Raw genomic sequence first — 13282 nt, 5'->3', positions numbered from 1 at the left:
CAAGATCCTCTATGACCGATCTGCCAGAGTATTAGAAATACAAACAAAAATAAACAAGTGGGACCTTATTAAACTTAAAATCCTTTGCATAATGAAGGAATCTATAAGCAAGGTGAAAAACCAACTTTCTGAATGGGAGAAAATAATAGCAAATGAAGCAATTGACAAAGAATTAATCTTCAAAGTATGCAAGCAGCTCATGGAGCTCAAAGCCAGAAAAGCAAACAGCCCAATCAAAAAGTTGGCCAAAGACAGAGCAACCCCATTTCTCGGGATACACACTGAGGAAAGCAGAATTGAAAGAAACACATTGTACATAGTGCAGTGTTCATTGCAACACTTTACAATAGCTAGGACATGGAAGCAACCTAGATGCCCGTCAGCAGACGAATGGATAAAGAAGTCGTGTTACCTATACACAATGGAATATTCAGTTCAGTCAGTTCAGTTCAGTCGCTCAGTTGTGTCCGACTCTTTGCGACCCCATGACTCGCAGCACTCCAGGCCTCCCTGTCCATCACCAACTCCTGGAGTTCACTCAGACTCAAGTCCATGGAGTCAGTGATGTCATCCAGCCATCTCATCCTCTGGCGTCCCCTTCTCCTTCTGCCCCCAATCCCTCCCAGCATCAGAGTCTTTTCCAGTGAGTCAACTCTTCGCATGAGGTGGCCAAAGTACTGGAGTTTCAGCTTTAGCATCATTCCTTCCAAAGAAATCCCAGGGCTGATCTCCTTCATGGGTGATTTATGTCGATACATGGCAATAACCACCACAATATTTTAAAGAAATTATCTTCCAATTAAAAAAAATTACAAAAAAATTAATAAAAAATAAGGAAGTAGAGTCTCAATAAGATGATGTGAGTGCAACACATGAAAATATATCATAATTATTTTTCTGGTATTGAGCTGTTTCATTTGCTATTATTTTTTCCCATTCTGAGGGTTGTCTTTTGACCTAACTTATAGTTTCCTTTGCTGTACAAAAGCTTTTAAGTTTAGTGACGTCCCACTTATTTGATTTTGTTTTTATTTGCATTACTTTAGGAGGTGGATCATAGAGGGTCTTGTTTTGGGAAAAAGACCTAAACAGACATTTATCCAAAGAAGACCATAGATTGTTAACAAAAACATGAAAAGATGCTCAACAATCACTCATTATTAGAGAAATCCAAATAAAAACTACAATGAGATATCACCTCACACTAGTTGGAATGGCTATCATCAAATGTCTACAAACAATAAATGCTGGAAAGGGTGTGGAGAAAAGGGAACACTCTTGTACTGTTGGTGGGAATGTAGGTTGATACAGCCCCTATGGAAGATGGTGTGGATATTCCTTAAAAAACTAGGAATAAAATTACCATATGCCCAGCAATCCAACTCCTAGGCATATACCCTGAGGAAAGAAAAATTGAAAAAGACACATGTATCCATTGTTCATTGCAGCATTATTCAAAATAGCTGGCACATGGAAGCAACCTGATGTCAATTGACAGATGAATAGATAAAGAAGTTGTAGTACATATACACGATAGAATATTACACAGCCATAAAAATGAACACATTTGATTCAGTTATAATTAGGTGGGTGAACCTACAGCTTGTTACATAGAGTTTAGTAAGTCAGACAGAGAAAAATAAATATCGTATTCTAACGCATATATGTGGAATTTAGGAAAACAGTACTGAAGAATTTACTTACAGGGCAGCAATGGAGAAACAGATATAGAGAATAGACTTATGGACATGGGGAGAGGGGATGAGAGGGTGAGATGTATGGAGAGGGTAATGTGGTGGAAACTTACATTACCATATGTAAAATAGATAGTCAACAGGAATTTGCTGTAAGGCTCAGGAAACTCAAACAGGGGCTCTGTATCAACCTAGAGGAGTGGGATGGGGAGGGATATTGGAGGGAGGTTCAAACGGGAGGGCATATATGTATACTTAGTCCTCATTCATGTTAAGGTTTGACAGAAAACAGCAAAATTCTGTAAAGCAATTATCCTTAAATTAAAAAATATTGTAATTAAAATGACAAACGTTTAAAATAAAGAGAGAATTTTAAATGATTTTAAAAAGAAAGAATTTTAAAATTTCTTTAAATTTTAAAGAAAAAGAAAAAAAAAATCACCACATACAAGGCATCCCCACCCATAAGGCTACAAGCTGAGTTTTCAGCAGAAACTTTTCAGGCACAAAGGAAGTGTTGTGATATTTTTTAAGGGCTGAAAGGGAATATCTACAATCTAAGATACTCTATCCAGCAAGGAAATCATTCAAAACTGAAGGAAAAATAAGTTTTTCCAGCAAGCAAAAAGTAACAGTTCATCACAACTACACTGACCTTATAAGAAATGTGAAATGGTCTTTAAGTGAAAAAAAAGTCTATAACAAGAAAGAAGAAAATATAAGGAGGGGAAAATCCAATAAAAGGGCAAATATGTAGTAAACGCAGTAGATGAATCATTTAAATAAGCTAGTATGAGGCTCAGAGAAGGCAATGGCACCCCACTCCAGTATTCTTGACTGGAAAATCCCATGGATGGAGGAGCCTGGTAGGCTGCAGTACATGGGGTCGCTAAGAGTCGGACACGACTGAGCGACTTCACTTTCACTTTCATGCATTGGAGAAGGAAATGGCAACCCACTCCACTATTCTTGCCTGGAGAATCCCAGGGACGGTGGAGCCTGGTGGGCTGTCATCTGTGGGGTCACACGGAGTCAGACACGACTGAAGCAACATAGCAGCAGCAGCAGCAGTATGAGACTAAAAGGAAAAAAATATATATAAAATCATCTATAAGTACATTAAAAAGTTAAAGAATAGATATCAAAATATAAACCATGACATAAAATCCAAAATGTGTTGAAGTAAAAAATATAACTTTTAAATTATGTTTGCACTGAAATGATTATCAGTTTAAAACAAATAGTTAAAATTATACCAAAATTATTTGGTAACTACAAATCAGAGATCTACAGTAGACATCCAAACCTAGAAAGAAAAGAACATGAATGTAACACTAAACAAAATCATTAACCACAAGAGAAAAGACTAAAATAAGAAAAGAACAAAGAAAAACTACAAAAGCAACTAGAAAACAAGTAACAAAATGGAAATAATTATACGTCTATCAATAACGATTTTAAATCTCAAGGGACTAAATGCTCCAATCAAAATATACAGAGTGACTGGATAAACAAAGATACATCTGTATGCTACAAAGAAGAGATTCACTTCAGAGCTAAATACACAAAACAGATAAAAGAAGAGGGAATGGAAAAAGATATTCCATGCAAATGGAAATTTTTAAAAAGTTTGCAACAACATTCACATCAGGCAAATTAGATTTTAAAACAAAGTCTATAAGAAAAGCAAATAAAGGCATTATATAGTGATAAATAAATCAATTAAAAAAACAGAATATAGCATTCATAAATTCAGATGCATCTAATACAGGAATATCTAGGTATATACAGCAAACTTTAACAATATAAAGGAAAAAAATTGAAAGTAATATAATAATAGTAGGGGACTTTAACAACCACATACATCAATAGATAGTTCTGACAGTATAACAATAAGGAAACAGTGGTTTTAGATGACATATTAAACAAGCTTGACTTAGTAGACATCAACAGGACAGCTCCCAAACAGCAAAATACACTTTCTTTCAAGTGCACATGAAATATTCTCTGGATTAGATCATATTCTAGGCCACGAAACAAATCTCAGTTAATTTAAGAGGATAGAAGTTATATCCAACTTTCTTTTTCCAAACCCAGCAACAGGAAACTAGAAAACAATTACAAGAAAAAATGAAATAAAAAGAAAATAAGCATACTAAAAAAGCATACTACTAAAAGACCAATGGGTCAATGGATAAATCGAAGAAGAAACAAGAAAGCATCTTGAGACAAATGAAAATAGAAATACAACTTTTTAAAATCTTTGATTTCTAGCAAAAACAGCTCTAAGTGGATTTTTTTTAACCATACTAATCTCCCTCAAGAAATAAGAAAAATCTCAATTAAACAACTTAATGTACCAACTAAAAAAGTTATATAAAGAACAAGCAAAGCCCAAAGTCAGCAGAAAGAAGGAAATCATAAAATTAGAGTTGAAATACATAAGAGACTGAAAAAGAAACTGGTAGATAATATCAATGAAACAAAAAGCTGGTCTTTTGAAACAGTAACAGAAATTGATATGATAAGTCCGATAAATTTGATAAAAGAATAAGCAGAAATTGATAAGCCTTTGGCGGTGCTAAGAAAGAAAGAGAGAACAAACAAGTAAACAAAATAAGAAACGAAAGAAAAGTTTCCACATATAGAGAATACTATGAACTATATGCCCCTCAAAACTGGAAAACCTAAAAGAAGTGGTTGAATTCCTGGAAATACACAATCTTCTAAGACTAAACCAGAAATAAGCAGGTAATCTGAACAGATCAATTATTAGTATTGAAACTGAGTCAGCAATCAAAACTATCCCCAAAATCAAAGTCCAGGACTGGATACCTTCTCATGGAAGTTTGGCCAAATGTATACTAATGGAATGCTTAATGTCTATCTTTCTCAAACTAATCCCAAAGGTGGAGACTAGGGAATACTCCCAAATACTTTCTAAAATGTCACCACTACCCTGATTCCAAAACCATACAGCAACAACACACACACACACACAAATTACAGGTCAATGTCTCTGATGAATAAATCAAAAATTCTCAACAAAATTTCATAAACCAAATTCAATAATATTTTAAAAGGATAACACACCATGATCAACTGAGATTTATTCCAGAAGTATGATATAAATCAACAAATAAATCAATATGGTACACTGCATTATTAAAACAGAAGATAAACGTCACATGATTATTTCAATAGATGCAGTGAAAGCCTTTGAGAAAATTTATCTACATTCATATTAGAAACTCTGAACAAAATTGATAGATAAGTAACAAGTCTCAACAAATAAAGCCATTTATGACATACATGTGTAACATCACACTCAATGATAAAGAGCTTAAAGCCTTTCATCCAACATTAGGAACAAGACAAGCATGCCCACTCTCATCATTTCTATTTAACATAGCATTGGAAGCCCTAGACACAACAGACAAGAAAAGGAAATAAAGAACATCCAAATTGGAAGGTAGGAATGGAAACTGTCAGGATTTGTAGATGATATCTACTCTATATAGAAAACACTAGTCTCCACCAATAAATCTCTGAATGAATTCAAAGGAGTTGCAAGATACAAGATTAATGTACAAAAATCTATTGCTTTTCTATATAGCAATAATGTACTATCAGAAAGATAAATCAAGAAAACCACCTCATTTAAAAACCACATAATAAAGAATAAAATATCTTGGAATATATTTATCTAAGGGTATGGAGAAACTATACTCTGAAACCTAAAAGACTTAATGAAGGAAACAGGAGATGAAACAAATAAATGGGAAGATATCTCATATTCTGGATTAAAATAATTAATATCATTAAACTGTCCATACTTCCCAAAGGCAATCTACAGACTTATGTAATTCCTATCAAAATATCCGTGACATTTTTTCATAGAATTAAAACAAATAATCCTAAAATGTCAGTGGATCCTGAAAAGATCTAAGGAGCATAAATTTTTGAAGAAGTCACACACATGACCAACAAGCATGTGAAAAGATGCTAAACATCATTAAACATCACAGAAAGGCAAATCAAAGCTACCATTAGAAACGACCTCCCACCTGTTAGAATGGCTATCATCAAAAAGACAACAAATAGCAAGTTTTCTGAGAAAGGTGAGAAAGGGAAACTCAGTACACTGTTAGTGAGAATATAAACTGGTACAGCTATCAAGAATAAAGTATGGAGGTTCCTCAGAAAAATAAAAAAACAATGAACAACCATATGACCCAGCAATTCCACTTCTGGATATTTATCAAAGGAAAAGAAAACAAGGATCCAAAAAGGTATAGGAACCTCCATTTTAATTACAGCACTTTTACAACAGAGAAGCTGTGGTGTACACGGAATATTCAGATCAGATCAGATCAGTCGCTCAGTCGTGTCCGACTCTTTGCGACCCCATGAATTGCACACTAGGCCTCCCTGTCCATCACCAACTTCTGGAGTTCACTCAGACTCACATCCATCGAGTCAGTGATGCCATCCAGCCATCTCATCCTCTGTCGTCCCCTTCTCCTCCTGCCCCCAATCCCTCCCAGCATCAGAGTCTTTTCCAATGAGTCAACTCTTTGCATGAGGTGGCCAAAGTACTGGAGTTTCAGCTTTAGTATCATTCCTTCCAAAGAAATCCCAGGGCTCATCTCCTTCAGAATGGACTGGTTGGAACTCCTTGCAGTCCAAGGGACTCTCAAGAGTCTTCTCCAACACCACAGTTCAAAAGCATCAATTCTTTGGCACTCAGCCATCTTCACAGTCCAACTCTCACATCCAAACATGACCACAGGAAAAACCATAGCCTTGACTAGACGAATCTTTGTTGGGAAAGTAATGTCTCTGCTTTTGAATATGCTATCTAGGTTGGTCATAACTTTCCTTCCAAGGAGTAAGTGTCTTTTAATTTCAAGGCTGCAGTCACCATCTGCAGTGATTTTGGAGCCCAGAAAAATAAAGTCTGACACTGTTTCCACTCTTTCCCCATCTATTTCCCATGAAGTGGTGGTACTGGATGCCATGATCTTTGTTTTCTGAATGTTGAGCTTTAAGCCCACTTTTTCACTCTCCACTTTCACTTTCATCAAGAGGCTTTTGAGTTCCTCTTCACTTTCTTCCATAAGGGTGGTGTCATCTGCATATCTGAGGTTATTGATATTTCTCCTGGCAATCTTGATTCCAGCTTGTGTTTCTTCCAGTCCAGCGTTTCTCATGATGTACTCTGCCTATAAGTTAAATAAACAGGGTGACAATATACAGCCTTGACGTACTCCTTTTCCTATTTGGAAACAGTCTGTTGTTCTATGTCCAGTTCTAACTGTTGCATCCTGACCTGCATACAAATTTCTCAAGAGGCAGATCAGGTGGTCTTGTATTCCCATCTCTTTCAGAATTTTCCACAGTTTATTGTGATCCACACAGTCAAAGTATTTGGCATAGTCAATAAAGCAGAAATAGATGTTTTTCTGGAACTCTCTTGCTTTTTCTATGATCCAGCGGATATTGACAATTTGATCTCTGGTTCCTCTGCCTTTTCTAAAACCAGCTTGAACATCAGGAAGTTCACGGTTCACATATTGCTGAAGCCTGGCTTGGAGGATTTTGAGCATTACTTTACTAGCGTGTGAGATGAGTGCAATTGTGCGGTAGTGTGAGCATTATTTGGCATTGCCTTTCTTTGGGATTGGAATGAAAACTGACCTTTTCCAGTCCTGTGGCCACTGCTGAGTTTTCCAAATTTGCTGGCATATTGAGTGTAGCACTTTCACAGCATCATCTTTCAGGATTTGAAATAGCTCAACTGGAATTCCATCACAATTACCACAGAAAACATGTGGTGTACATGCAACATTGCTGCTGCTGCTACGTCGCTTCAGTCGTGTCTGACTCCGTGTGACCCTATGGACTGCAGCCCACCAGGCTACTCTGTCCATTGGATTCTCCAGGCAAGAACATTGGAGTGGGTTGCCGTTTCCTTCTCCAATGCATGAAAGTGGAAAGTGAAAGTGAAGTCGCTCAGTCATGTCCGATTACTCAGACATAAAATACAATGGACTATTACTTCAATTCAATTCAGTCACTCAGTTGTGTCCGACTCTGCGACCCCATGAACCACAGCATGCCAGGCCTCCCTGTCCATCACCAACTCCTGGAGTCCACCTAAACCCATGTCCATTGAATTGATGATGCCATCCAACCATCTCATCCTCTGTCATCCCCTTCTCCTCCTGCCCTCAATCTTTCCCACATCAGGGTCTTTTCAAATGAGTCAGCTGTTTGCATCGAGTGATCAAAGTATTGGAGTTTCAGCTTCAACATCAGTCTTTCCAATGAACACCCAGGACTGATTTCCTTTAGGATGAACTAGTTGGATCTCCTCACAGTCCAAGGGACTCTCAAGAGTCTTCTGCAACACCACAGTTCAAAAGCATCAATTCTTCTGCACTCAGCTTTCTCTATAGTCCAACTCTCACATCTATACATGACCACTGGAAAAACCATATCCTTGACTAGACAGACCTTTGCTGATAAAGTAATATCTCTGCTTTTTAATATGCTGTCTAGGTTGGTCATAACTTTCCTTCCAAGGAGTAAGTGTCTTTTAATTTCATGGCTGCAATCACCATCTGCAGTGATTTTGGAGCCCCCCCAAATAAAGTCAGCCACTGCTTCCACTGTTTCCCCATCTATTTGCCATGAAGTGATGGGACTGGATGTCATGATCTTCATTTTCTGAATGTTGAGTTTTAAGCCCACTTTTTCACTCTCCACTTTCACTTTCATCAAGAGGCTTTTGAGTTCCTCTTCAACTTCTGCCATAAAGGTGGTTTCAGTAGCCAGGGAATCAGCCTGAAGAGATGAGCAGTGTCGGTGGAGAATGATGCAGCCTCTGACTCAAGGTGCGGGACTGTATGTTTATTTCAAGCATCAGGTTTTCTTTTATACTTTGACAAAAGCACTAGGTCAGAGGTTTGACTTTTTCAGCTTCCCCTCATCCAGATTTAATGTCACCATAAATCACTGTTGCCCTTCAACCAGAGTTACATTGTAACTCATGCTTATGTCTGGGCTGCATACCACATATCTCAGTTTATTTCTTATCTTTATAAATCTTACTTTCCCCTAGTATCCTAAGCTCACTATCTCCTAAAAAGGCTTCTAGCTATTCTTAATTTTTACTAAACCCTAAGCTCAGCAAACTTCCTTTGCCATAGACATTCCCCTTACAAACAGGTCCCAGATAAAACCCTAAGCTCAGCAAACTTCCTTTGCCATAGACATTCCCCTTACAAACAGGTCCCAGATAATAATCCTTCCCATGGCCTCAAGCTGTGGCCTACGTTCTCATCCTGGAACATTCTTTGTAAAGATCCTTGAACAAATGTCAATGGTTACTTTATAGATTTTTTTCTGGGCACAACTGCAGAAGGTTTTGTGCTTTCTCATGCTTTTCTCAAGAACAATAAGCACCCTGATATTCTTTCCAGCCAGCTCAACCGAAGAAAGGAAAAAACATGTCAGAATCACAAGACCTAACTCCTTCATTCTGGGACCGTGCCTATAGGATGAGGAGAGAAGTTTGGGGTTGTGCCTCCATTTTGTCAGTAATGCCTAACACGGCTCCCGACAGGTGGTATCATCTGCATATCTAAGGTTATTGATATTTCTCCCGGTAGTCTTGATTCCAGCTTGTGCTTCATCCAGCCCAAGGTTTCTCATGATGTACCTTGCGTATAAGTTAAATAAGCAGGGTGACAATATACAGCCATGACGAACGCCTTTTCCTAGTTGGAACGAGTCTGTTCTTCCATGTCCAGTTCTAACGGTTACTTCCTGACCTGCATCCAGATTTCTCAAGAGGCAGGTCAGGTGGTCTGGTGTTTCCATCTCTTCCAGAATTTTCCACAGTTTACTGTGATCCACACAGTCAAAGGCTTTGGCATAGTCAATAAAGCAGAAATAGATGTTTTTCTGGAACTCTCTTGCTTTTCTGATGATCCAGCAGATGTTGGCAATTTGATCTCTGGTTCGTCTGCCTTTTCTAAAACCAGCTTGAACATCTGGAAGTTCATGGTTCACATATTGCTGGAGCCTGACTTGAAGAATTTTAAACATCACTTTACTAGTGTGTGAGATGAGTACAATTGTGTGGTAGTTTGAGCATTTTTTGGCATTGCCTTTCTTTGGGATTGGAATGAAAACTGACCTTTTCCAGTCCTGTGGCCACTGTTGAGTTTTCCAAATTTGCTGGCATATTGAGTGCAACACTTTCACAGCATCATCTTTCAGGATTTGAAATAGCTCAACTGGAATTCCATCACCTCCACTAGCTTTGTTTGTAGTGATGCTTCCTCTAGTCCACTTGACTTCACATTCCAGGATGTCTGGCTCTAGGTGAGTGATCACACTATCATGATTATCTGGGTCATGAAGATCTTTTTTTGTACAGTTCTTCTGTGTATTCTTGCCACCTCTTCTTAATATCTTCTGCTTCTGTTAGGTCCCTACCATTTCTGTCCTTTATTGTACCCATATTTTCATGAAGTATACACTTTGTATCTCTAATTTTCTTGAAGAGACCTCTAGTCTTTCCCATTCTATTGTTTTCCTCTATTTCTTTGCATTGATCAGTTAGGAGGGCTTTTGTAAAATCTATCCTTGCTATTCTTTGGAACTCTGCATTCAAATGGGTGTGTCTTTTTTTTTTTCTCCTTTGCTTTTTACTTCTTTTCTTTTCACAGCTATTTGTAAAGCCTCCTCAGACAACTCTTTTGCTTTTTTACATTTCTTTTTCTTGGTGATGGTCTTGATTCCTGTCTCCTGTACAATATCATGAACCTCCATCCATAGTTCATCAGGCACTCTATCAGATCTAGTCCTTTAAATCTGTTTCTCATTTCCACTGTATAGTCATAGGGATTTGATTTAGGTCATACCTGAATGGTCTTGTGGTTTTCTCCACTTTCTTCAATTTCAGTCTGAATTGGGCAATAAGGAGTTCATGATCTAACTTAAAATTAATAAAATGTTGCCATTTGCAACAACATGAATGGACTTGAAGGATACTTATACCTAGTCGAACACTTCAGACAGAGAAAACAAATACTGTATAATTTCACTTATATGTGGAATCTGAAAAATAAAAACAATAAACAATTATAAGTAACCAGACACAGACTCACAGACAGATAAAAAGATCAAACTAGTGATTATCACTGCAGAGAGATGTAAGTGAGGGTTAAGAAAGGAAAGATGATATAGATATATGTAGAGAATTGGCCTTGTATTCTTGCACTTATGGAAATTTTCTGAAGTCAGTAGGTTCACCCACCTTATTATAACTGAAATCCAAAGAGCTCACATATACTGACTAAGGTCATGCACACAATCTGTTACAGGTTCTTTGCAGAAAACACACAGCTTCAATCAGAAAAGGAAAAAGAATTAGATGATTGCTTCAAAATTTTTATACCTTAGTAAAATGAGTAGAGCACTCACGGTGAAGAATGCTCATTTAGGGGTATGGCTAGTTGTCAAAGACAGGTTAGCAAATAGTTGGAAAATATTTGCATCTAGGGCAAATAAATGAGGTAGGATATATGGAATCCGAAATATTCAAGAGCAGAGTTGTACCATTTGTTGTTGTTGGTCCATCTCTAAGTCATGTCCAACTCTTTGCGACCCTATGGACTGATGTAAGGCAGTCTTCATTGTCCTTCAGTATCTCAGAGTTTGCTGAAATTCATGTTCATTGAGTCGGTGATGCCATGCAACCTTCTCATCCTCTATTATCCCCTTCTCTTACCCTCAGTCTTTCCCAGTATAAGTGTCTTTTCCAATGAATCAGATATTTGTATCAGGTCACTAAAGTATTGGATCTTCATCTTCAGCATCAGTCCTTCCAATGAACATTCAGTTGATTTCCTTTAGGATTGACTGGCTTGATCTCCTTGCTGTCTAAGGGACTCTCAAGAGTCTTCTCCATAACCACATTCAAAAGTGTCAATTCTCCTGTGTTCAGTCTTCTTTATGGTCCAACTCTCACATCCATACATGATTACTGGAAAAACCATAGCATTGACTATATGGACCTTCATCAGCAAAGTGATGTCTCTGTTTTTTAATATGCTATCTAGTTTTGTCATAGCGTCTCTTACAAGGAGCAAGCAACTTTTAATTTTGTGGTTGTGGTCACCTACTGAAGCGATTTTGGAGCCCAAGAAGATAAACTCTGTCACTGTTTCCATTTTCTCCCCATCTATTTGCTATGGAGTGCTGAAAATAGATGCCATGATATTAGTTTTTTTTTTTTTTTAAATGTTATGTTTTAAGCCAGATTTTTCATTCTCCTCTTTAGCTTTCATCAAGAGATGATTTAATTTGTCTTCACTTTCTGTCATAGAGTTGTATCATATCCATATCTGAAGCTGTTGATATTTCTCCTGGCAATCTTGATTCCAACTTGTGATTCATTCATCCCAGCATTTGGCATGATGTTCTCTTCAAATAGGTTAAATAATCAGGATGCCAGTATATGCCTTGACATACTCCTTTCCCAGTTTTGAATCAGTCCATTGTCCCATGTCTGGTTCTGAAGGTATGGTGTTTTGGTATTCTTATCTCCTTGAGAATTTTCCAGTTTGCTATGATCCACACAGTCAAAGGCTTTAGCACAGTCAATGAAGCAGAAGTAGATGTTTCTGTGGAATTCCCTTGGTTCTCCATGATCCAATAAATGTTGACAATTTGATCTCTGGCTCCTCTGCCTTTTCTAAATCCAACTTGGATATCTGGAAGTTCTCAGTTCACATATTGTTGAAGTCTAGCTCGAAGGATTTTGAACATTATCTTGCTAGTATGTGAAATGAATGTAATTGTGGGGTAGTTTGGACATTCTTTGGAATTTCCTTTCTTTAGGCTAGGAATGAAAACAGATTTTCCAGTCCTGTGGCCACCACTGAGTTATCCAAATTTGCTGGCATATTGAGTACAGCACTTTAACGGCACCATCTTTTAGGATTTGAAATAGCTCAGCTTGAATTCTTCACCTCCACTAGCCTTATTTGCAGTAATGCTTCCTAAGACCCACTTGACTTCCTCTAGGTGAGTGATAACACATTTGTGGTTATCTGGGTCATTGAAACCTTTTTTTGTATAGTTCTTCTGTGTATTCTTTCCATCTACTTATTCTTTGGAACTCTGCATTCAGTTGGGTGTATCTTTCCCTTTGTCCTTTGCCTTTCACGTCTCTTCTCAGATATTTTTAAGGCCTCTTTAGACAATCATTTTGTCTTCTTACATTTCTTTTTTTTTTTTAATTTTAATTAATTTTATTTTATTTTCAAACTCCACATAATTGTATTAGCTTTGCCAAACATCAAAATGAATCCACCACAGGTATACATGTGTTCCCCATCCTGAACCCTCCTCCCTCCTCCCTCCCCATACCATCCCTCTGGGTCGTCCCAGTGCACTAGCCCCAAGCATCCAGTATCGTGCATCGAACCTGGACTGGCATCTCGTTTCATACATGATATTTTACATGTTTCAATGCCATTCTCCCAATTCTTCCCACCCTCTCCCTCTCC

This window comes from Bos grunniens, chromosome 19, assembly GCF_055505025.1.
Source record: "Bos grunniens cultivar Pamir isolate PY7600 chromosome 19, Bosgru_T2T1.0, whole genome shotgun sequence".
Lineage (NCBI taxonomy): Eukaryota > Metazoa > Chordata > Mammalia > Artiodactyla > Bovidae > Bos > Bos grunniens.
This window is presented reverse-complemented; position numbering follows the sequence as displayed.